Raw genomic sequence first — 27,883 nt, 5'->3', positions numbered from 1 at the left:
ACAGAGTCTCGGGGCAAAGAGCATACGTAGAAATGTAAGGTGTAGATCTGTTAATAAAAACAAAGAGATAAATAAATTGAAATAAATAGAGAGAAAAGAAATAGAAACTGCAAATAAACACTGTATACCTCCATATCTTAAAAATGACGTAGCTAGGGCTACCAGAAACCTTTTCGTGTGAAATGAAATGAGTTCCTCACTAGAACATATGCTCTAGGAGTAGTCCTCTTGGCTCGAAAGTAGCTAGAAACAGTAGATCTAGGAAACGACAGTCGGATGCAGTTCTGTCGACTTTAGATTTGGATCACCAACGAATGCGGCCCTCAAATAGCTCTGATACCATGTAGGAATTTATAGGGTAAGTTCCTCAGATAGAACTCCAAAGGACACCGCTCACAAATATATCACAAATAAATACACCAGTTTGGTTGACGTGGTTAAAACCCTCAAAGAGAGAAACAGTCCACGGCCTGAGCTAATGCGGCCACTTCAGGCAATTTATTAATAAAAGAATAAAAATTTACATAAGATTCTCTCAGCAACGGTTACCCTACAAATGACCCTTGATGCTCTTTAAATAGAGATAATGGAAAATCAGGTGTTAAGCCACGGATCAAGTGTTAGTAATATCGAGGAGAGAATGAACCATCGGTTCACTATATATTGTGACTGTCGGATTGTAAGTTACAAATGTACATAGTAAAGAAACACACTTTACCTAACTCTACACTAGATGAAGTTATACTTTACTATTTCCTATGTGTCGGAATATCCTAACAAAATGCTCCTTTATCACTTGTCAAAAAGACCATTTCAATGTTTTATTTTGAGAACCCATGTGACTCCTTTTTAAAAGGTTTAAATATTAAAAATTCTAAATTGTCTTTTATCACTTATCAAAAAGACCATTTCAATGTTATTTTAAAAAACCATTGGATAGAAAACTTTTTGTGCCCTCCAAGACTTGCTTTGACTTTGGTAACAGTTTTATTTTTGGATTTCTAATAGCGGTTAACACAATTTTCAATAAGGTTGCGTTGCGTTGATCTGTTTAAAAATAGAGTTGTTTTTAGTGTGATTTTTTGGAAGTTTTACGGTGGGTTTTTTGGTCTATTTTTCCTAAAATCTGGTAGGAATTTATTGAAATCACAAGCTTGATGGGTAATCCTGTTCAATCAAAGTGCCCTGGGGGTTTTCCAGGGTGCTGAATCCATATATACAGTAAAAAAACTAGTTTAAATAACACAAATCAATATTTCACCACAAATTTTTCCACTGAATTCTGGCACTGGAAAGTCCAAAAAGTCGCACTAAAGACAACTCCCTTAAAAAATAAGAAATCGTATGTTTTCCCTATCCCAACACAGATTATGACTAAGGGAACATGCCTTGGTCAATGTACTTCAACTAAGCAACAAATCTCTAATGCATTTTAGGTGTGACTATTATGCAAAGAAAAAAAAAATCACTCACCATTTTCACTTGGCCCTTTTCTTTAAGGGCATTGCTGACTTTATGGATCCTGTGATGCTTTTTGGCTCTAATAGTAATTTGTTAGAAAAGAATAGAAGGAAAGGTGCACAATTTGACACACAATAACACACGTTGCGACTCTTCATTTGATCACATAAAACTTGATGATTACAGTGATTTCAGTTAGGGGTATTTAAACTTTTTCTGACTATCGACTCACTGAAAATAACTTAACATTCAACTACACACTAAATTCTACTTTACTCAAAATAAGACTTGACTTCACTCAACTTGAAACAAATTGACCCATTACATAATTTTAGATAAATCTCTATGCAGGGATAATTAGCTATCTTTAACATTTTCTCTAGCATTCCAAAGATGAGAAGGTTGTCCCTTACGGACACTTCAAAATAGAGATTGTTACTCGTCCAGATACTATCACTCATATCGATGTATGTGATTTCACTTTCAGGATTTCCCCCACTGGATTACGTTGGAGCTTGATAAATTCTTGTGAAAATGGATGGATTCAGTGTTCATTCATCTACAAAGTTGTGAGATTGTCGTGAGGTAAGAAATGAAGGGAGAAGTCCAGGAAAATGGGTTTATAAGTGGACAACGATTCACTCAAACCTCCTCAAACTGTGCTTGCCTGAAACTCATTTCACGTGTAAAAATAAAATTGACTTGAAAGATGAAAATAAAGCTCTTGGTTTAGGTGGAGTGGACCCCAAATACCACAACTCCCAAAAAAACACCTATCAACGTAATAAAAAATCTTGGTTATCAATTTTTTAAACAATTAATTAATTGAATTTTAATGAAATAGATGAAAAAAGTTTATAGAAGATTCACATCGATAAAGACTTCTCTAAATATTTAATTGTAATATATGACCATTTAATTTATAGGATAAAATTTTACTATGGACTAAATTGATAGCGTTATAGTAAATATGGAAAGATCCGTATTAGCTATCGAGTATTGATAGTGATAAACACTTGATCGAAATAATTATATCACTCAAAGTGTACATGAGTAAGAATGTAAGCTATATATTAATATACTATTCCTTTGAAATGATGAATGATCATACACATGGAGGAAACCTTCACTATTATCAGTATTTTTCTTATTACGTTTCTTATTAGTTAAGATCATAAAAATTTCCTGTATTTTTTATTTCCAAACATATTAATATTATTCAGTAAAATAAATGTAACTAATTGCTTCGCAACATGAGCCCAATCGGTAACTTTGAATATAATTGAGATACGTTGAGAATTAACTACTCCCTTATATATAAAACCAAAATTATCATTATTAAATAAGTAACTTTGATTTTATATATAATATATGTTACATGGTACCGCTCATAGTGCTTAGAGAAAATGTACTCCATGATTCTGTGCTATTGCGAGCTTGGTAGCGAGTATAAAACACTCCAAAACCCTAAGGAGTGTCTGCATTTACTTTGCAGCGTTTTGAGAGCGTGACTGCGCAAATTTGGACGTTTCGGGTACCAGTTTTAGCGGGGAATGTGGCTCGACTGCATTGCATAGGACTACATCGCTCACGATATCACGTAGCATGATGGCTCTCATTACATTATCTCGGTGTCGTTCTTGACCCGAAATCGACTGAGAAAACATGGCTCCCAAACTGTATTTCGCAATGTACGCTGGGCTAGATCAAAAGGGAAATGATTAATCGCCCAATACCCCAGTTGTTGTTAGAGGAGGCAGAAAAGGACTATGGTTTTGATTTTGTGCACCCTCTCACCGTGTCTAGCGAGAGATTTGCATTTTGCACGAATCTGCATACCTTCATGAATACATATTATAGCGATGGCATTAGCCTGAACGGGAATGTATTCCACATTGAGCTTACGTTTGTGTTTTGGTTATAATTTCCCTTAAATTTCAACTCAGATAAATTAGTCAGCTTGTACATTACATCTAACTTCATTTCTTGATCTCCTTTGTCTGTTGTTATCCACGATGATAATCGCACCATAGGCAGCTAGGGTTTTAGAATTTACATTTTTTCCAACAATAAAAAGATGTTTGGATGGTACAGATATGCCCCTAATTTTTTATTGGTTACTAATTAAATATTAAAAGTGTGATATAATTTTATTATGTAACTAGATGAAATTGTTAATTGTTTGAATGTTTATAGTTTTAATTAAACATAGAATAATTATATAAATAAAGTGGTTGGTAGGGTTTTATAAACATTAATCTATAATAGGTATAGGTATCAAAATAGTTATCTTATTAGTCTATATCTACACTAATTACAAAAATATTAAGCAATATCCACATTAATTACAAATATACTAAGCACTAACATGGATGAAATCTCTTTTCACTTTAAAAGATGTTTTCACGTCATGAGATTTTGTCCCTTTTCTGCCATTGATAAATCTCGCGTTAAGATGAATCTAGGTTGATAAAATAACTATTTTGATACTTATACATTCTTACCGCCTCCTTTCTTCATATAATTATTCTATTTAAAATAATGTGAAAGACTTATTGAAATTGTAAACACTCAAACAATTTTATTTTTAATATATATTAACTTTTATTATATTATATTATTGCTGCTCCGAGCATAACATTTCTAGTAAATTTGGGGAAGCCCTTGGGTACTCGAAGTACCAATGTATCGAAAACTCGTGCAACATAGATATATATGTGTGTGTGTTTTATTTTCTTCCAATATACATGTTGATGTAAAGTAATGTATAATAACAATATTTTATAAATATAAATATACATATAGTATTATAGAAGTGATGGATTCAAACATCTCAATTTCATTAAAAAAATAAGGATATTTATAGATATCTTATTTTATAAATCCCAATATTAGAAACATTTATATAATACTTATGGTTTATATACTATTTGGTTTATAATATTGCTTGCACAACCACATTAAAAACATTAATGTGGTTGATATAAGCCGAAGGCTTCATTTGTATCTATAAAAAAGACATTGATAAAAATAATAACAAAAATAATTAATTGTTTCATTTTTGTAATAAAAGAATAAATAATAAATTAATTTATTATTATATTAATTATTCATCTTTGTCACAATGTGATGTTCGACCATGGTTTACCATGGTCGTTTTTCATATTGAGACAATCTTTGTCACAATGTGATGTTCGACCCTTGTTGACCATGGATGACCATGGTTGACCATGCTTAACCAAGACTGACCATGGTTGATTTTCATATTGAGACAACCTTTGTCACAATGTGATGTTGGACCATCGTTGACCATGGTTAACAATAAGTAACGATAATTGACCATTGTTGACTATGTTTCATCAATGTTGAACATGATTGACCATGGTTGACCATGATTAACCATGGTTGACCATGTGTATAAGTGCAATGGAATTATATTAAGCCATACGATTGATATTATAAACCCTATAAATAATATTACGCCTGAGGAATATGCACACTTAGGTTAATAAACCCATGTTGATATTACAAACCCAAGGGATTAATAAATTCATGGGATTATACTAAAAACCTAAGCGATTATAAACACAAAGGAATAATATTTAAACCAAGGGTTTAATATTATAAACACAAGGTATATACACCCTAAGATAAATATTATAAATCCTAAAATAAATATGGTTTACCATTGTTGACCATGTTTTATTTTCATATTAATGCAATCTTTCTCACAATTCAACCTTGGACCATGGTTGACCATGATTCATTTTCATATTGAGACAATCTTTGTCACGATGTGATATTGGACCATGGTTGACCATGGTTGATTTTCATATTGAAAAAATCTTTGTCACAATGTGAGATTGCAACATGTTATTAAACCCTTGTGTTGTCACAATAATAAACTCAATGGATTAATACTAAAACCCCAAGCCATTATAAACCCAAGGTAATAATATTAAACCCATAGAATTAATACTAAACCCCCTAGGGATTATAAACCCAAAGGAATAATATTGAATCCAAGGGATTACTAATATAAACCCAAGGTATATAAACCCTAAAATAAATATGGTTGACCATCGTTGATTTTCATATTGAGACAATCCTTGTCAAAATATGATATTGGCCCATGGTTGCTCATGACTGATTTTCATATTCATATAATATTTGTCAGAATATGATTAATAAACCTAAGGGATTAATAAACCCAAGGAATAAATATATTATAAACCCAATGAATTATATTATAGACAAAATGAATGGTCATTGACAACCAAGAGATTAGCATGGCATAGCATAGTATGAGTGAAACACCAAAAGTTGTGTTGTTGGAAAATGTTAAACTTTGATATCATTTCAAATTGAGGAATAACTCAATACTTTGATCATTATATTATTTTCTAAAAAATGGCAAATTAATGAATAACTCAATATTGATGATCATCTTATTTCCAAGATTATTTATATATCATAAGATTCTCATACATGAACATGGTGTCTAGCTTGTCTATAACATTAACATTATTATTATTAATATTAAATTAAGAATTAAACCATAACAACATATTAGGTGTATTTTTATTGATATATTTTTTTCAATAAAACTAATATTAATTGTTTATTATTATCATTTTTATAAACATTTTAAAAGTGTTATTCTTTCTAATCAATTTTCCTTTAATAAATAAAAATTAATTTAATATTTTTCTCTAATTTTCGTTATTTTTTTTTCCAAATTACTAATGAATGACAAAAACAAAAAATCATATACATATACATGATACTTTAAAATTATTCTTTTACTATATATTTTATTATTATAATAATCATTTAAAATAATTACTATATTACGATAATATTATTGATATTATCAACAATACTAAAGTATGTAAATCTTTCATCATTATATACTTTAAAATACGTTAATTAATGAAAATTACTTAATTAATTAAGTATGTATTGCGAGGAAGTATATGATCATCCAAATTAGAAACAAAATAAAATTCATGACTCGCAGAAATCATTATTTGTCTTTGTACCAAAAATTTGTATTGTACTTATCAAAATTTTATTTCTCATGCCATCTTTTATTACATGCCCTTAACTCTATGGGTGTTTTCACATATTTCAATTTAACATGTCAGAAAAATATATATCTTCGATCAACCAATAAACAAAATTTTATGTACACTATTTAAAGTAAACAAAATTATATTTACACTATTTAATGTAATGATTTCTAGCTTGGGACATGATCTATTGTTCTAAGTGTTTTAGGTGAGCATAACTACATATTTGTTACTCAACATTTTACCTATCCATAACAATAATAATAAAAATCTGAATGAAGACTTATGTTTACAAATAATTTTTGCAATTACTACCATATGATCGTTACAAATAATGATTGCAATTACTACCATTTGATTGTTACCGTCGTCGATTGAGGATCTCGTGGAATATTTTTTCTTCTATGATTTTCAAGTTATTGTTATTTATGTCGCATTAGAAAAGATACTCATTCACTATTTTGTAATAATATATTCCATTCAATAGCTATGCACAATGAGATTAGTATTTAATAAAAATATAGGTTTACTATTGAAGATGATTCTCTAAATTTAAGAAAAGGAAAAAATTTATTTTGAAGAGCACTTTTGAGTTGTTAGCTTACAATTTTTCTCACAATATTTTTTTAGGAAAATTAATGGATTTTTTTTTGCTGAATTAAGAGTTAGACCTTCTATTCAAATTAAAAATACAACCATATTACAAAATGCACATAAGAGAAGTGAAGTGGGCCACCACAGGCCTATGAAACCAAGCCTAAGGCCCACTCACTCGGCCTAGGGCCCACAAAAACATGACAATGCAACCATAACAAATAATCAGAAGCCCTGACCGTTCGATCTACCCTTCGAGGTCTGACCGTCATTATCAATATCGAGCCGATAACAAGCCCTCCCTTTAACTATTGAATCAAACCGAATGAACCTATAGAGACCAAACTATAAAAATTTCGGATTCGATTTGGTTGATAACCCTTGTGAATGTAATCCACTTGAAATTCACATGTTGCATGCAATTCCCACCCGTTTGTGTAACTTTCTCGCTATTTAATATTTCCTTTGGACACAAAGCTAGATAAAGCTACTATTAAAGTCGATTTCGGGTCCGATTTCCATGCTAGCTGTCTTGCTATTTTCAATGCGGATTTCCTATGATTGCTGCTATTTCTCCTACCTGCTCGTACTTTAACTATTCTCCTTGCATAGCCACTAGAAAGGCTTTTTTTAACATGATTCAAATTGAGGTAAATACCGAAGTTGTTAATAGACACCCACCCGAGAAACTTGGGGTCATAGGCTTCTGGGCACCTATTCCAGCCTAAGGAATGACCATTCTTTTCGTTTCTATCCCTGAACTACTGATTCGTGTGGACTAACATTCAACTGTTTCCCGAAGACTACATCCTGCTAGAATCCCCTTCTTTGATACAACTCTTGGTCTGCGTCCGCTTGTATGAGACACTCTTCCCGCAATCCACCCTAGGGGATCTCTCTCCATTTATATTTATTGTTTCTTTTAGCATAGCAAACACCTTCATTAGCTAAGATGTTTGCTAATTTGTTTGCAGCTCGACGCACATGAGTGAAACTCAACGTTCTCATGTTCTGCAAGTGGAATTGAATCCTTTGATAGATTTGCACAAGCCTCTAATGTCTCGAAACTCTTTTCAGAGTTGAGCCATAGAAAATTCTCTTGACTGAATTTATAATCAATTTGGAATCGACTTCAATTATAATGTTCTGAAGACTTGAGTCCCTTAAGATTTCTAAGAATTGCTCCATGGCCATGAGCTCTGCCATATTGTTTGTGGTTTTCAACAAATTACTATGAAAGATGATTATTATACCTCCCTTTTCATCCCTTATCACTCCTCCATAACCAACAATGCCCAGGTTTCCTTTTAAGTCCCCATCAATATTATATTTCATAAAGCCTTTAGGGGGGGGGGGGGGGTTGCCAGAAATTCGTATAAGCAATTACATGGTTTTCCTTTTTGTTTTTTCCCTTTGCGGTGAGCCCTTGCATTCCCAATTGCATCAATATCTGCACATTAATATCTTTTGGTTGGTTCTCAAGGTGGTTTTTAATGAGAGTTCCTACCGTCTCATTGAGTTGTCTTAAAATTTTTTCCATGATGCACTAGGAAGAACCTTTCCTATTTTTGAATATTCTATTGTTGCGTTCTTTCCAGACATCCTAGATTAGAACGTTTGGAGCTAAAGCCCAAGCGTTGTTGACTATTTCATCATCTGAGAAATTTTTCTTCCACTCCTTTAAGGTGGTTATAATACTCCCCATGTCTCTGTCTGTTTGTCTAAATATTGAGGCAATCTAATTCCACAATGTGGATGTGAATGGGTAGAGGTTTAGAAGGTGATCCATAGTTTCTTCTTGAGCTTCACATAGCTGGCATTTAGATGGACCAGCTACCCTTCTTTTCCTTAGGTTTTCCCAGGTTAGAATTTTTCTCTGTTGTACTAACCACATGAACAATTTGATCTTCATCCAGCTTTGATTTTGCCATAGGTCCTTCCATACGTGATCATGGTTTGGAAATTCAAGCCCAATTACTATGCACTTAGCCTCTTTGAGGTTAAAATTTCCTTCATTGTTATTGCTCCATCTCAACTAGTCTGAGTCTGCTTATGTTAGTATATTTCTCTATTCTAGGATAGCTGATAGAGCTTCTGCCTATGCCTTCAAAGGGGAGTCATCACTGTATTCCAAGTTCTTCCATATCCTCCATTTTCCCTCACTTTTTTCCTGGTCCCAGAATTCATTTACTCTGAGTAACCTTTTGTTATCAGTATCATTCTTGAGATTTGTAAATTCTTCTCTTAGAAATTTGGGTTCCTATTGCCACTTATCCTCCCAAAACCATACAACATTTCCATCTCTAATTTCCCAGAAACTGTGTTTCTGAACAATGTCTCTATTCTCCCAGGCTTTGTTTCAAATGTGGGAGCCTTTGATGATCCCTGACATTCTAATTTGATTCATATCTTGCCAATTGTTTTCATATTTCTGTTTCCAAATTTGGGCGCAAGCAGAAGCTGAATTGTTTAGCCATATCCACCAAAGTTTTGCCCCCAAAACTTTGTTTATCACTTCAGGATCATCCAGTCCCAACCCTCCATGTGACTTAAGTTCACAGATCTTCTCCTAGGCTACCAAGGCCCATTTTTTTCTCTTCCCATTTTCCCCCAACAAAATGTCTTTGGATATTTTTGCATAGTTGCATGACTCCTTTAGGAGCTGGAAGGAATAAAAACATAATGATGGGGACCGTTTGTAAGATGATTTTTGTTAGTACAAGTCGTCCTGCTAGGTTCAAAGACCTACTTGTCCATTTCCATATTTTTTCCTGTATCTTATTAGTCACTGGCTCCCAAACCCTTTTGCTCAGAGGTTTGTCAGTTAGTGGAACTCCCAAGTATTTGGAAGGTAGCATCTCTTTGAAAGCCTATAATTCTCGATATATTTCTCTGAATAACAATGTCAGTATTGAAAAAGAAAATCTTTGTTTTGGAAAGGCTTACCTCTATGCCCGCAACCATTGCAAAGTCTTTCAGGATTTGTTTGTAGGCTAGTTCTTCCCTGACCGTAGGTGTTCCCTGTAGCATAGTATCATCCACAAATTGTTGATGGGTCAAAGCATCTCCGTTCATGGTGAGTTTGAGACCCTGGATTTTACCTTCTGCTTTGGCAGACTTGATAGCTTTGCCAAGCCCTTCCATCATGAGAATAAAAAGAAAGGGTGAGATAAGATCTCCTTGTCTGAGACCTCTCATCGGATTAAAGGGCTTGGATGGTGATCCATTTACGAGGATTGAAAAAGTAGAGGTAGTGACAAGTGCCATCACCCATCTTACCCAGTTATGGTCAAATCTATATGCTATAAGAACTCTCCTTATGTAAGTCCAACTTATCTTATCATAGGCATTTTCTAGGTCAAGTTGCATAATCATTCCAGCCTGCCTGTTACTTATGAGTTAGTGAACCACCTCGTGTGCTTGAATGATATTGTTTAGAATTTGTTTGCCTTCCACAAACCCAGTTTGTTCCTCAGATACTAGGGTTGGGAGAAGGGGTTTAAGCCTATTGGCTATAATTTTGGAAATTATTTTATATACCACATTGCCTAATGCTATTGGTCTGAATCTGTCTGGTGTCATAGCATTATCTTGTTTTGGAATTAAGGATATGAAAGAGGTATTTAGCGCCTTCAACACAGTTCTATTTTTTCTCGAGTCCTCCACCACATCGAGGATATCCTGCTTGATAATTTTCCAACATTCTTTAAAGAAGTCAACATTGAAACCATCTGAACCTGGTGCCTTCCCATTTTGCATTTCTTTGATGACTTCACTGACCTCCTCTTCATTCACAGGCATGTTTAGATTTTAATTGTCGTCTCATGTCACAAGCTTAGGAATGTGCCTTGTAAAGTCCCTGATGAATTGTGATCTATCCAAGAGAGGTTCCTCTGTTATTCATTGGAAATGTTTAACCAGCTCATCTTCTATTTCTTTGTGAGTATTGAGTTGATTCCCTTGAGAGTCTTTGATTTTTGAGATCCTGTTATGAGACTTATGATCCATGGTATATTTGTGAAAAAACCTTGTAATCCTTTCTCCTTCTTTTAACCATTGTACCCTTGATTTCTGTTTCCAGAATATCTCCTCTTGTTTGCATAATTCTTCCCATTCCTGTTGATGGTAGTCAACTTCTTCCTTTCTTTCCTCGTTGAAGCCATTTGCAATGAGGATCTAGTTAATTTCCTATAGCTTATGTTCTGCCACCTTTTTTGCTTCAAAAATGTTGCCAAACTCATTCTTATTCTAATATTTAAGCCTGTTTTTGATATGTTTCATTATTTTATGCAGGAGGAACATTTTAGTGCCCTCAACTTGCATATCCTCTATCCACCATTTTTCAATATTGCTAATAAAGTTCAGATGGGTGAGCCAAATGTTTTCAAATCTGAAAGGTCTGTTACCTGGAGTTCCTATAAATAATGCTTGAAGTTTAACAAGCCAATGATCCCAGCCACCAAAAGGGAGAATCATCACTCACAGGTCAATGCCTGTTAGAATAACGTCCTCCGAGATAATAAATCTATCTAGTTTTGAGGCTACCTGAGACTCTCCTCCCCTTTTGTTATTCCAAGTAAATATGCCATTACTTGTTTCTATGTCTACTAGCCTCATATTGCTTATAAAATTCTGAAATGCTATGGAGTCTTTGCCTAGTGATCTGGTTCCACCTTCTTTTCTAACAGTGACCTAATCATATTAAAGTCCCCACCCAAAATCCATGGGATGCTTCAATGTTTGTCTCTTAAATCCTCCAGTGAGGTCAGAAGTCTTAGTTTGTCTTCAGGCTTTTGTGGACCATAAACATTTGTGATTAAATAAACTTCCTTATTCCCCAAAGGTTGAATAACCACTGATAAGTAGTTCCTAGATGCTTCAGCATCTTGGATTCCTATTTTTTAAGGGTTCCATAGTGTGAGAATTCCTCCAGTTGTTTTATCTTCTTTGACTTTTAGATATTTATATTTGTTCAACCATTTTTTGTGAATTTCTCTTATTTTCTCTATTGAACACTTTGTTTCCTGGATAAAAATCATATCCAGTTTTTCTTCTTTCATTCTATTGCAAATATTCCTTTGCTTCCTTTTACTCCCTAGACCCATAATATTCCATGGTGTGAGCTTCATTAAGAAAGATTTGTAAATGAGTAACTGGTTAGGTATTTCATCTTACCAGAATTGATCATGAGTTTCCCACACTCTATCAGCAGCTCATTCTGTTTTTTCTAACCTCTTTTCCTTCCTCGGTTCCTAGGATATAGTCCTGTTGCTGCCTTCACTATTTTTACCCCATCATTGTCCTGATTATCATGGTTTATTTTCACTCTCGACACTTTTGCTTGAGTTCTCCATAGGAACAATTGCACTTTGTTGAAATCCTCTTGTGGTAGAGAATCCATTCCTTTGGTGGTTCCCTGCTCCAGGAACTTTTCCATATCTAGATGCTCCCTATCAAGAATATATTGTAGCTCATGATCTTCTGTTCCCATTGCTCATTTCTTGGTCCCTATCAAGCTCCATTGTGTTCAGCAGATCCTCCTTTTGTTGATTGTTGTCTTTTGTGTCTTTCGTATTCTCTTCCATTTCCTTCTCCACAAGGCTTTCCTCCAGAGTTTGAATTGCATTATTGTGCTCCTCTTCTTCTTCTAGTACCTTGTACCTATTCGAACATGGCTGCTTTTCCTCATTTATTTTCTTTTGGTACCTTATCCCTCCTTTACCTCTGTTTCCCACTTTGATAAAGATTTCAGTTTCTTTCCCTGGGGTAACTTTAGTTCTGATTTCCATTTTGTTTAAGAGACAATCCTTGAATAGATGCCCATGTTCATGGCACTTATAAAATCTGAAAGGAACATGCTCATAGTCCACCGCTTGTACCCATTCTTCATCAAAAACTTCCAAAATAATTTCGTCCAGTAGAGCTCCAGAGAGGTCCATCTCTATGCAAATCTAGGCAAAGGAGGTATACTTTCCCCTCCACATGGCTTCTGATATTTTAATAAAGTGCCCTAGTTTATTTCCTATTCCTTATAATGATTATGGCTGTCAATAATCTAGTGGTAAGGAGTAGAGCCTTACCCAAACCAGGACCGAAGTAAATGTCTCGTGCTCTGGGACAAAATTCATTACCCAAGGTTGCATATAGAGGCCTGCAACAACATCGAAGTAGGGCCCTCCTTCAAACACTTTGTCTTTATCCTGAATGCTCGTAAAAGAAACAATGAAGAAACCCTTTGATCCAAGGTGCAAATCTATATCCCCCTTAGGTTTCCAATGATTCTTTATCCATGCCTATAAAGGCTTCTTCGTTGGCCATAACCCCATAAATTTAAAAATGACAACATAAGTCGCCATGTGTTCTCTATGCACCTGTAGCGCTAGATGACTTAACACCACTCTAGGTGTGATGGTTTCCCTAGGCTTACATGGTCCAGTTCGATTGTATCCACTTTCTGATTTTCTCCTTCTATTCTTTTTTCTTTTCTGACTTATTCGTGCGTATTTTCCTGCCCCTATGTACCTATGTTGTCATGTTTCCATTCTCCTAATATTATGATTTCAACCTCCAGAGGTTTCTTGAATCAATTGGAGACTACCTAAATGTAGGAAGGAGTGGAGCTGCTCCCCTCTCGCCCCTCCATGGTGCCCAATGCTTAACTTCTACTGCAAACCCTAGCTCACTCTGCTCCCAATATGTGCTTCCAGAAGAACTTTCAATGTTACGCGAAAGCTAATGGATTTATTATTATCTGAATCATAACTTGTTTATAAATTCATAGAAAAATTAACTTTAATAAAATATATATATATAATTTAAACTATATAATTTTTATAAGTAAAACTTTTCAATTTTTTTTAGATAATTCAATTTCTAAAATTGAAATAATTAAAAGCTAATACAGTTAAACTACCACAATTCTAATAAGACTATTTTCAAAATCGAAGAACTCATTGATGAAATTCTAAAATAGAGATGAGAAATCATTGTATAGTTGGGATATGAAACATGTAGATATTGGTGATATATGAGGAAAAACGTCTTTAGAGAAAAAGATTATGATTCAATTAAACCCATTTTCAGCGAAGAAAATAAAAATCATTTATCTAAGAGTCGATCAGATCTACATGGTTTCTTTCAAAATTTCTTTAATGAGCACTTTTAAATTATAGGATACCACAACAATGCCATAATATATAAATGGATCTTATCTATATGAGTATCAGTATACTGCTAACTTTTCAAAAACAATATAAGAATATTAAAGAATGAAGGAAGACATACCTCTAAAATGTGATCATTCACCAAAAAAACAGACTTTGACAAATTCAATGTAACAAAAGTAAATATGGCAGATACATCAAAACCAAATTGAAGGCAACCATACTTGCAAAAATAGCTTCGCCGATGTCCAAAATACATGGAAAGACTTATTTATTACAACACTGTAAACCCTAATGCTATCGATTAGTGTTGCACAAATATAGGCAGTCGAAAATGAGGATTGTAGCATTGTTAAGGTGTTCAAGGCAAGTGTCTGAGGAGAACTGAACAATGTCTCAACAAATTAATAGAATCCTTGGGAGAGTACATGAAGTGATCCGAATTGGGGGTCATTAGGGGAAGATTGCAAAAAATAGTGGGAGACAAATTGAGGCTGCTTGGTGACGGGAACAGGAACATACATTCTCTATTTACATATAACATAAACACACTCGAATCTTTGAGATATGGAACCTTAACACTAATTAAAATTATCCAAGTTCATTAACACATCTAATATGCTTATAAAGCAAACAAAAACCTATATCTAGAACAAAAGGCATGATAAGATGTGTTATACTTTCGAACGAATGAATTTTTTTTCCAAGGAAACTAGTATGACCAGGTGAAGGGTTCAAGGGTAAACTGAATCATTGTTGTAACAAGAGAAGAACCCGATCTGAGACCTTCATCATGTAAATTAAGATAAAATTAAGGAAAAAAAAAAAAACAGGGAGATTTGGGTAGTTACCCATAACTAGCTAGGATTAATTCATGTTGTTGATCAATGGTCATGCTGATGGATGGTGATGATCAGTTCAAGGTGCACCTAGGCATGGGTGACGAAAGGTTGAGAAACCTGGGAGACAAATATGATGAATAAAAACCATTGGGAGACAGTTGATGAAGGGTTGGGAGACAGAGCTCAAGAAGCATCATGAAATACAAACCACAACTGGCCACTTAACACAAACTCTAGTCATAGATAAGCTCTAAGATGAAGCATCTTTCGAGGACATAAAATATTCTTCGTTGATGTAAAAATTCAACCAACCTTCATTAACCTAAAGTTCAAATACAAATATTAGGCTAAAAATCCTTCGACTAGCACAATCGATTGAGGATGGGCCTCGTGAGAAAGGCGACGGAGGATGAAATCTCATATATGCTCTTGTGCCTATGCTAGGGGGAGGAAACACATTATCTCTGGGTGACTTTGACGGCTTATATGCCCATGGGTCATGGTATTTCAAGCCACATCTCAAGCTTGGAGGAACAGAAACAACTTAACAAAAAAAACATGATATTTGACATATATATAATAATATAAATCATATATAATAGTTGACTATATTAAGACCAGGTAAATTTTATTTTTACCATCTCTGACAATATTCAATTTAATGATATAGTTAAACATAGTCAACCTTTCTAAGGTGAACACGGAATACAATGTTCCACCATATTCAAACAATTATTAACCATAGTGAAAGCATAACCAATTAAGTTTAACAATAGTCATAGATTGTAAACTATAGTCTAACCATGATTAACCATCATCAACTATGATCACCATAATTGACTATGATTGACCATATTTAACTATTGTCACTATATTTAACCATTGTAGACCAGAATTGACTATATTTAGCATGGTTGACCTATGTCAACAATGGTAAGGTTTTTTGAATCATGAGACACATAACTCAACCATTGTCAATCATGACCATATATGGGCAACCATAATTACAATAATCAACCATTAAAAAACATGATCATCCCATGTTCAACATAGCCAACCATTTTAAATATTACATATTAATATAGTAGGGTTTCATATATAGGGTTCACAATATTAGGGTTTAATATTATAGGTTTAAAATATTGAGTTTATAATACAGGATTTTTATTATTAGGGTTAATTCAACTATAGTATTAAACCGTTATATTATAAACCTTGTATATTAAATCATAATATTATAGGCCCTAAAATATGAAACCTTATTATTATAAATTCACTAGTATAAATCCTAATATTAAACCCCATATTATAAACCTCAATATTAAAAAATATTTATATAATATTTGGTTTATATATTATAATATTATATAGTATATCATACTTACCATGATTAAGCTTTTTCAAACACATGTTTATGATATTTAATAATAGTTAATGTGATGACATATTCAAACATAGTCAACCTTTATATGGTGAAAAATGACAACTATATTCAACCATGTTTAACCATATTCACACACTCATTAACCATAATGAAAACATAATCAACAATGCTTAATAATAGTCAGACATTGTGAATTATAGTCTAGCCATGGTCAACCATCATTAACAATGAATACCATGGTTGACCATGATTGATGATTTGATTAGGAATATTAGTTTCAGTGTGCTAAGATCTTTCTCAAAATATAAACAAAATTTTATTCATGTGCTTAAGGATTCATGAGTTTATTGCAAGTGAAAATGAGTTTTTATGTTAATTTTATGAGAAATTTTAACATAAATAAGAAACTAAACAAAAAAACTAAAAATGTATAGAACATCACCAATAACACATCACAATAGGACCATAATGAAGGAGTTCACCCCTCCTGGGCTACATCTCCTTCGTCTAGCTTCCAATGGCCTGAGCCTCTCTATTACGTTCAAATGTGTAAAAAAGATGTGTTTAAAATGGTCAAATACTTCTATAACCTACTCCAATGAGTCCATAACATCCAAAAATGGCTACCTAGCCTCTTTCTACACCTAATTTCATCGAAAACTAGAGAAGTTATGATCTCTCGTAATTTCCCCATTATTCGCTCCACAAATTACCCAAAATCTCATACTGAACCCTCATTTTTACCCCGTTTTCCACGAACGGGCCACCAAATCTATCGAAATCTGGGTGGATATATTGGACGGTTAATTTGGTCATCAAGGCCTAAAATTCAGGAGAGTGGTCATATAAGGGCCATGCACCCATGGGCTAGCCCCCAGTGCTAGCCCCTTCCCTTCAGTGATCACGCAAAATGCAAGTTGTTAGGCATACGAAGTTCACATGGGGCAGGTATATAACTGCATGGACTGGCCCACATTGCTGGCCTGTTCCTCCAAAATCCGCACTAACAAAAATTAAATACACCCTGTGATCATAAAGGTTAAGTAACGACATGTGTCATGCAATTGTAACAACAGTGGATTTAAGTTGGGGGGTCGCGAGTTCAACCCCCACTGCCTCCACCCAGACTATGCAACAATTCTGGTGGCCTCCCGGTTTTCCATGTGGTAGCCTCTGGCTGGGCCACGTGTAAGCATGTGGTTGGACATCACTCCAACCAATGCAATTGCTACATTTGCACCCACAACTGAAACAACACTTCTCACATGATGATTTGTTGAAATAAAACCAGTGACCGATTAAAATGCACAGTTAGCTTTGCCACCTTAGAACCTAGTCAATAGTATGGATGCACAGTAATCAGTACAAACTACTGAATGGGATGTCCTTTTTGTTTTTAAAATTTTCCTATTTGGAGAATTGGACAGAACACATTTCTGGAGTCATATAGAGTCTGTTTCATGTGAAACGAGATGCACCTGATTCAGGATGACGAGCAATAAACGGTTATCTAAGTTACACACCAATCCAAAAACTTTGAAATTTGAGCTATTTTTTGAGCGCTTGATCATTCCTCCCAACCAGAAGCCTTTTTGACCCCAAAATATCAATTTTAGTTGTCCAGCATGTGAGGTTACAATTACCTAACCTTTCTAATCTTGATCCATCCATCACTGACTTGGAAGTTGGCATCTACACGATGCTTGTCGTGCATTGCTTTGTACTTGATTTTTCTCTTTTCAAGATGATATTGCATTGTTTTATGCACCATTCGGAGTCGTTGAATGAAATATTTTTCTTTTTCAATGTTACTATCAGTAGAAACATCCTTCTTACCAAGATGATACAACACATTATGATGCAAATGGTAAACAAATTTACCTACTTGATTCCCTTGTCTCAAGCTCCAATATACATCTTGAAAGTATGTATTTTGTTGAACATAAATTTCACGCAAAACAAAATTATGCTTGATTAAAGTATTTGAACTAACACTAGTCCTAGAAAGCACATGAACAACTTTAGTTTGGATACAATTCTTATACCTTTTGACATAGTGGAATAGTAGAAGAAAACCCATCCAATGAAAGTTCCTTTTTCCCTGCAATTTAAACACTACACCATTGTAAATTTCTGAATGAAATGTAATGGGCTTACCACATTGCATAAATACCACACCCATCGCATAGTCACATACATCAACTTGAAACTCAAAAGACTTTTTCAAGTATAGAAGAGAAAGTATAATGGCTGAACTAATCTTTTGTTTGAAAGTATAAAATGCCTCTTGTTGTTTTCCTCCCCATTGGAAGACCTTTTGCACAACTGGCAAAGAGTGAAAATGAGCTACAATAGAAGAAAAATGAACAAAATATTTCTGCCAAAATTGGGCCACTCCAAAAAACACTCTTATCCAAATGACTACCTTGAGCATTGACCAAATCATAATGGCATCAATCTTGGAGAGGTCTAACTTTAGCTCACCTTCTCCAATATCATTGCCCAAGTATATCAAAGAAGTTTTATTCAACATATACTTTGAAATCTTCAATAACAAATGTTCTTGACATATGATATCAAGTATTTCTTTCTCACACATGACATGTTCATAATGAAATTTTCTAAAAATGAAAATGTCATCCAAGTAGACTATCATGTTTAGAAATGGCTTCAATGCATATTTCTTCATATGCATGAAAGTAGTAGGAGAATGGAAAAGACCAAAAAAACATAACAAGCCATTCAAACAAACCTTGCATGGTTTTGAATATTGTCTTCCATATGTCTCCTCCAACAACTCTACTTTGATGATAGCCACTTCTTTAGTCCCAACCAATGAAATTCTCACCATTCTTCTTGTACATCGAAACAATAGGTGCACCACATGGTGAAGGAGGTGGCCTCATGATCATTTTTTTCAACAACCCATGGATTTGCTTTGTTATTTCTGCACTTTCCCTTCTTGACATCTGGTGCATGTCAATGTCAGAAATAAGAAACTTTTGTTGCAATGGTATTTCATGTTGGATTCTCCTCTTGGAAGGAAATCCCTTTACTTTCTGAAAATCCTCATCATAAGGGTTAACAACATCAACAAAATAAATTTTCAATTTTAAATTACAACCATCAAATGCTTCATAATCAACATCGACATTGGGTTTGATCATAAGAAGCACTAAATTCTTCCCCGAATTCACTAGTCTTTTCATTTTCCTTGCATTAACGAATGAAAGATTTAGTTTCTTGCGATGAGCTCTCACAATATACTCCACACCATCATTGAACAAGTGGTACTTGTTTTCATGACGATATAATATTTCTGTTTATCATAGAGGTAAGGACCACCCAAAACAATTCTTGATATATCAAGCGGTAGAACATCTAATTCTACTTCGTCAATGAAGTTTGTTGTGTTTGAAGACTAAAAAATACAATTGATATGGCTTGGGATGTAAAATGGTTTCAAGATTAAGTTTCTTGACTAAATCATTAGATATTAAGTTGGCTTGAGATCCACTATCAAAAAATGTGTTGATTTTTGTATGTTTTGAGATTACCCTCACATGAAATAATTCATTTGTTGTTTCTTCATTTATAGTGCTACTGTGACCATTTCATATACTAGTGCTAGCAATGAATTTTTTTCCTTTTATATCCATGGTCGTAATTTGAATTTCATCATCCAAATTGGATCCCCGATCCTCTTGAATGACGATAATTATCTTTTCTTTTCCTTTATTGTTGAATTTACATGGTTTCATCTTGGGATGAGGCTTCCAACAATTAGCTTCATCGTGACCCCATTTGGAAGAATGTTTACATATTGTTTTCTCTCCTTCCTTTTTAATGTATGCATTTTTCTTTCCCTTGAAACCCTTTTATTTTTATTTACCCTTAAAAGACATTTTACTAACCTCTCCTGAAGTGTTTCTCCATTTTTCCTCATGATGAGTGGCTTGCACACACACATCATCTAGATTATTGGGATTAAACATTAAGATGGTATGCCTACGTAAACTATGTAAACCCCCTATGTACTTGAGCAATGTGTCTTGTGATTGCAAATCTACACCTAACATTAGAGACCTTTTTTTGAAATATTGGGTGTAATCTTGCACATTTTTACCTTTAACTTGTCTAAAGTTCTGCCAATTCATGATGGCTTTCTTCATATATGATAGAGGGTAGAATTATCTTTTAATTTCAGCAATGGAATCAGGCCAAGAAATTGAGATCGTAAAATGCCTTTTCTATCTCCTCTAGTGTCTTTTATTACCACCATACTAGTGCTCCATCCACGAGTCTCAAGGAAGCTAACCGAATATTTATGTCATCCTCTTGAAGGTTTTGAATTCTGCAATATACCTCCAATTGCGATTCCAATTATCAAGCTTCTCTACATTCACTTTACCATTATACATGGGCAACTCAAATTTAACATCAAGTTTTAGTAACAGTGGTTTACAAGTTCCTTTCAAGGTATGTGGATGAGTATGTGTAAGGGTTGTGTTAGTGGAAGAGGGTGAATATGCATGTGAAGAAGAAGATGAAGAAGATTATGGAGAGGGTAGAGGTTTACCTCCACTTCCAATAAATACCCCTAAATAACCTTCTCCTTTGGGGGGTTTGGAGCTTTCACCCTACAACCTGGTATTCCTCTCTTCATAGAGGACCTTCACCATCTCTGTCCTATCAAAGAAAGCCTACTTGAATACCATCTCATCTTCTATCATGTTTGCAGGTTCTCATACATGAAGCATACTCACTTGAACCTCAAACACAAGTTCAGGAAGAACTGGTGTTGGATATTGGGGCAACCTTTCTCTCATTCCCCTTGACCCAACTTCAGGGCCTTCACCCAACTTCCCTTCTCCTCTTTTGAGTTTTAACCTTATAAGCATGCCATAGATTTGCAAACAGTTAAATCCTTCTTGCACAAACAAAACCTAATGCTCTCATACCAAAATGATCTGATTAGGAATATTTCTTTTGATGTGCTAAGATCCTCCTCAGAATATAACAAAAAACTAGTCATGTGCTTAAGGATTCATGAGTTTATTACAAGTGAAAATAAGTTTTTATGTTAATTTTATTATAAATTTTAACATAAATAAGGAATTGAAGAACATCATAAAAATGTACAGAACATCACCAATAAAACATCACAACAAGAACATGATGAAGGAGTTCATCCCTCCTGGGCTACGTCTTCTTGGTCTAGCTTCCAATGGCTTGGGCCTCTCTATTATGTTCAAATGTGTAAAAAGGATGTGTTCAAAATGCTCAAATGCTTCTGTAACCTACTCCAATGAGTCCAAAGTGTTTAAAAATGCCTACCTAGCCTCTTTGTGCACCCATTTTGGTAAAAAACTAGAGAAGCTATGGCCTCTCCTAGTTTCTCCATTATTCGTTCCACAAATTGCCCAAAATCTGGGACGGAACGCTCATTTTTGCCCCGCTTTCCACTAACGGGTCCCCAAATCAACCGAACTCTAGGTGGATTTGTTCGATCATTAACTTGGCCATCAAGGCTTAAAAATAAGAAGAATGGTCACATGAGGGCCATGTGTGTAGGGGCTAGCACCCAGTGCTGCCCCCTTCCTTCTGACAGTCATGTAAAATGTTGGCGGCTAGGCATAAGGTGTTCACATGGGGTGGTTACATAACTGCATGGGTTGGCCCACATGGCTGGCTCATTCCTTTGAACTCTGCTCCAACCAAACTAAAATACATCGTGTGATCATAAAGGTTAGATAACAACTTGTGTGGTGCAATGGTAACGACATTGGATTTGAGTTGGGAGGTCATAGGTTCAACCCCCGTTGCCTCCTCTCAGACTCTATAATTTTGGTGGCCTCCCAAGTTGCCACATGATCACCTCCAGCTAGGCCACGCATTAGCCCATGGTTGGCCATCACTCCAACTAGTAAAATTGTGCCATTTGCACCCACTACTATAACGACACTAGTCACATGATGATTCCCCGAAAAAAAACCATTGATCGGTCAAAATCCACAGTCACTTTTGCCACCTCAACATCTAGTCAGTAGTACAGATGCACAGTGAGCAGTACAGACTGCTGACTAGGCTGTCCTTTTTTTTTAATTTCACTATTTTGAAAAGTGGACAAAACTCATTTATGGAGTCATACGGAGTCGGTTTCGCGTGAAACGAGATGCGCCAAGTTCAATATGATGAGCACTATGCGGTATTCTAAGTTCCACACCAATTCAACAAATTTGAAATTTGAGTTATTTTTTGAGCACATAATCAATTTACCACAGTTAATTATGGTTACCATGTTCAACTATTATCAACCATACTTAATTTTATTTGGCATGGTTGACCTATGTAAACCATGGTCAGTCATGGAAAATCACGACCAACATAGGTCAACCATGGGAAATCAGGGTTATATTTGTTTAACGATAATCACCAGCATCAAATACGCAAAATCCATGGTAAACTCATGCTCAACGTGGTGAACCATTGTTAATATGGTCAACCTAGGTCACCATGGTAAAACATCATCAATTGCAGCCTTCCATTGTCAATATAAATAACCATAATCCATAATAAAAAAACTATGGTCAATCATCGTAAATTAGTCAAACCATGTTGACCCATGGTGAATTTGGTCAAGAAATGTGACAAAGGCCACAATGTGATAGATGTTTCAATGTGGAAACTATTGTTACATTGTGACAAACATTGTCGCAATGTTATGTTGTCGGTTTGTGACAAAATTTTATCAAACTTTGCAATGTGACAAACATTATCACATTGTGGCAAATGTTGTTGCAATGTAACATTACATTTCAATTTATCCAACTTCTCAATTCTTCCTTGCAAAATTAGTTTACTACATTTATTAATGTGGTTGAATTTGTTTGACTATGTTTGACACTTAACACTCTTCAACTTCAGTCAAATAAAATCACCTATTAATATTATTAATTAATATTAATATTCAAACAATAGTCAACCATATTAGTTTAACATAGTCAAACAAAGTTAGCCTTTATAGTCCATGTTTAAATAGTTTACTGCGATCAACGAGGCTGCCCTTATGCTTACCATGTTTAACAAAATTCAAAAGTAATTCATGATTGTCCTTTGAATGCAATTTTTTGATATTATATTATAGTCAACCATGGTTAACCTAAGTCAAACATTATCAATCTTATTTAACTAAGGTCATCCTTGGTTAGTCACAATGAAGATTAAAATATGTTTAATAATAATATAAATATCAATAAAGTTGACTTATAACAATACTAATATTAATATTAATATTAATATTAAGATTGAGTATACTATTATTATTATTATATGATTGAATATAATGTTAATAGTTGACAATGATCAAATTTTGTGAACGTCACAAAGCCACATTCCAAAATTAGTCAACCATATTTACTAATGTGGTTGACTATATTTGGTTGACTATGATTAAAAGTCAACACTTGTAACTTTGGTAAAAATTAATTTCCTTTGCATGTTATTGATTAGTATTAATAATGAGTCATATTGTGACCTCAAAATGGTACATAAATCTATCCATTATCACAATGTGACAACATTGTTGCAATATTATATTTCATTGCAGTTTCTTTAATGTGGCAATGCAACATTAACAAATTAGTCATCTACATTTACTAATATATTTGTTCATGTGCTTGATATACATTAATCTAGTTATAACAACCAAATTTATTAATGTGATTGTGCTAGGGTTTTTAACATTTGGGTTTATACCATTTGGTTTATAAAACTAGGATTTTTAATATTTGGTTTTTAACATTGAAGTATATAATATTGGGTTTAAAATTAGGGTTTATAATATTAGGTGTTTAATATATAAGGCTTATAATATTGGGTTTATAATATTAAAGTCTAGTCAACCATAGTTACCAACGTGGTTTACTATGTTTTATAGTCAACATTCTTAAACTTTAGCCAAAGTTAATTTCTTGTGAATATTATTGATTGATATTAATAACCGAACATGTTGTTAAATCATTATGATATATAAACCTACCCAACATTACAATGTGACAAACATTGTGGTAATATTATAAAAATATATAAAAATTACAAGAAATTATTTTATATTTCCCAAAATGACAAATCTCTACTTTCTTATTGATGAACATTTCATTATGTTATATCTTAATGAAATATATTTAACATAGTCTGTTTTTTAATTCTCCTTTTCAGTTATCATAAGTTTTGAATGTTAAATAATTTAAAATTGTTAGCCGAAGGATTTCTATTGCAAATTCAGGTAGATGAAATTTGGTTGACATTTTACATCAATGACGAAGATTAAATGTCATGAGAAGAATCCTCAGAATATGCTTCATCTTAGAGCTTATCTATGACTAGGGTTTGTATTAAGTGGCCATACGTGGTTTGTATTCCATGATGCTTCATCAACTCTGTCTCCAAATGCTTTACCAATTGTCTCCAAACGGTTTGTATTCATGATATTTGTCTCCCTGGTTTCTCAACCCTTCCGACACCCATGTCAAAGTGACCCTAGAACCACTCAGCACCATCCATTGGCATGACTATTGATCAACGACACAAGTTACTCCTAGTTGGCTATTGGTTACTACACAACTCTCCCTATTTATTTTTATTTCCTTCGCTCTATCTTAAATCACGTGACAAAGGTATGGGATCAGGTTCTTTACATGTTGCAAGCATGATTCAGCTTAGCGTTGAGCCCTTCATGCAGTCGTATCAGTTTCCATGGATAACAAGTTCATTCTTCTGAAAGCGTAACACATCTTATGCTAGGTTTTGTTCCAAATAAAAGTTTCTCAATACCTACTTTCTTCCTTTGACATTTAACACTAGGGTTTGGTATGCTTTAGAAGAATATTAGATGTTCCCATGACATTGGATACTTTTAATTACTATTAAAGTTCCATATCTCGAAGATTCAAGTTTTTGTTATGTTGTATGTAAACATATACTGTATGTTCTTGTACAAGTCATCGTGCGACCTCAATTTCTCTCCCACTATTTTGCATGATCTTCTCCTAAAGATCCCCAATGCAGATCCGTTCATGTAGTCTCCTATGCTTTCTTATCGATTCGCTAAGCCATTGTTCAGTTCTCCTGAGAGACCACCCTTGAACACCTTCACCATGTTATAGTCCCCATCTCTGACTACCCTAGATTCATGCAACACTAATCTAGAGAATTAGGGTATACATTGTTTTTTCTTTTTTGGTCAAATAAGATTGGAGCCTTCTATTAACTACAAGAAATATTACATATGTTACATGGCTTTACAAAGTAATGATCAACAAGGGCTAAGCCTATGAAGGGTAACCAAATATATAGCTCGAAACAAACTCGAAACCATCTAAGATCTTGTGAGATCTCACAATCACAAACACTCGTCTCAGGAACATGCATCCCTTTTACCTGATTCATGGACCCGAAATGATTGTGAGCCATTAGTTTATAAAGGTTTGGGTCTGTTTTGAAACTTAAGTTCTAAGTACTTGTAGAACTCGACGATTGATTTGATAGTCCTCCAAGATATCAAAGCGGAAACCTGCACGGTCTATAATTTCCCTTTCGGAACCGATGAGGATTATAAAGCATTCAACTAAAGAGCATCGAGTCCACTTTGGTCATTAACCTTTGATTTTTTCTCCACCCGATGGCCATTAGATTACACAAGATGTCAAGATACGTGGTCGACAACCTACTGTTTACCAAGTGCCTCTCCCATGTGGAATGCTCTGTTTTAAGCATTTATCTTCTCTCTTTTTTCCTTTTTTTTTTTGTTTTAGAAATTAACTATTAAAAATGAATTACACTTCTGCTTTCTCTTCCTTCCACTAATCTTCCTTCTTGTTCAGTCCTAATAGTTTGGAATTTTTCCATGTCTTTGTCCACCTATCTTTGACAATCCTCATGCAATTTCCCCGAGCGTGTCGAGTCCCATGCATACCTACTGTAAATCTCATTGCAAAACACTCCTTCATTCACCAAACGATCAGCTAGCATATTGGATTTTATTTGCACATGAAAAGAGTTGGCCATTCTTAGGGTTTGTAGGTGGGAATGAATACGCTGAAAGACCTGAAAAAGTCACCAATGTTTTGATACTTTTCCATGTGCTTTTCCATTGGAGATCCTCTTGGCTACATTAATAACCAATTCAGAGTCTGCTTCAATGATGACAATATGAGAATTTTACTCAATTAGTATTTCCAGGCACTGCTCTAAGGCCATGAGATCTGCCATGTTATTTGTGGCAGTTCCCAGATGACTATGAAAGATGTCTTTATGTATCCCTGCTCATCTCTAATGACCCTGCCAAAACCATCCATCCCTGGATTACCTTTAGAGGTTCCATCCATGTTAATTTTCAAGAAAACATGAGGAGGAGGTTGCCAAAAGTCTTTACCAATGTTTATCCGACTCACATCCTTGTGTATGCTCTGGGGAACTGTAGGTTTTCACCCCATATAGAAATTACCTGCATACGAATTCTAAAACATAGAAAATAAACAATGCGAGAGAATGATACATAAAACACATATACATAGAGATTTTCCCCTGGATACCAAAATCGGGACTACTAGCTTGATTTTTCATTATGTTCCTTTCAATGTTACAATACATATTTATACATGCCAAAGCATCCAATACGATGGACCAAAAACCATTGCATCCAAAACCATGGATCGAAAACCATCACGTCCAATACCATGTGTGAAAAACATGCACCAAACCATAGGTACGTCCTCCTAGCCTAATATAAGGTCAAAAACCAAAATTTTTTGGGGCGCTACCCCAGACCCCATAGAGTGGGGTTACCTGCACCCCTCAAACCCCCTGTGACTCCCCCCGCTACACAATTAACACAACTAAGTGGGGGCTCTGCCCCCCTTCTAACCCCTCGGTTAACTACGTAGGCTAGTTGTGAAAAGAATATAACACAACCCAACATTCCCCCACTTGTTGTTTTCTTTCCATAGGGGGCCACAAGAGATATTCATTTATCTAGCCTTGCAATGCCCATTGTTTCTACACCAAGAGAACTTCTGAGAGCTCACATATTTTTTTAATGCATCTGCAATATTCTTCAAAGTGTCCACCTTTACCGACAACACCCTTTTGCCTTCTATCATATCCCTCACAAAGCTATACTAAACATCAATGTGCTTTGTCTTTGAATTATATGCAGCGTTCTTTGCCAAGAAAATTGCACTTTTGGTGTCACAGTCTATCCTTATAGCTCCCTATACTAACCCCATACTTGAACACAATCTCTACAACCAAAATTCTTCCTTTATTGCATGAGTGGCTGCCATGTATTCTGCCTCTGTAGTTGAT

The sequence above is a fragment of the Pinus tabuliformis genome, chromosome 3_2 (assembly GCF_031772625.1).
Source record: "Pinus tabuliformis cultivar Carrire ecotype Pingquan chromosome 3_2, CPIR1, whole genome shotgun sequence".
Taxonomy (NCBI): Eukaryota; Viridiplantae; Streptophyta; class Pinopsida; order Pinales; family Pinaceae; genus Pinus; species Pinus tabuliformis.
The sequence above is the reverse complement of the archived record's forward strand: the minus strand, read 5'-3'. Positions refer to the sequence as shown.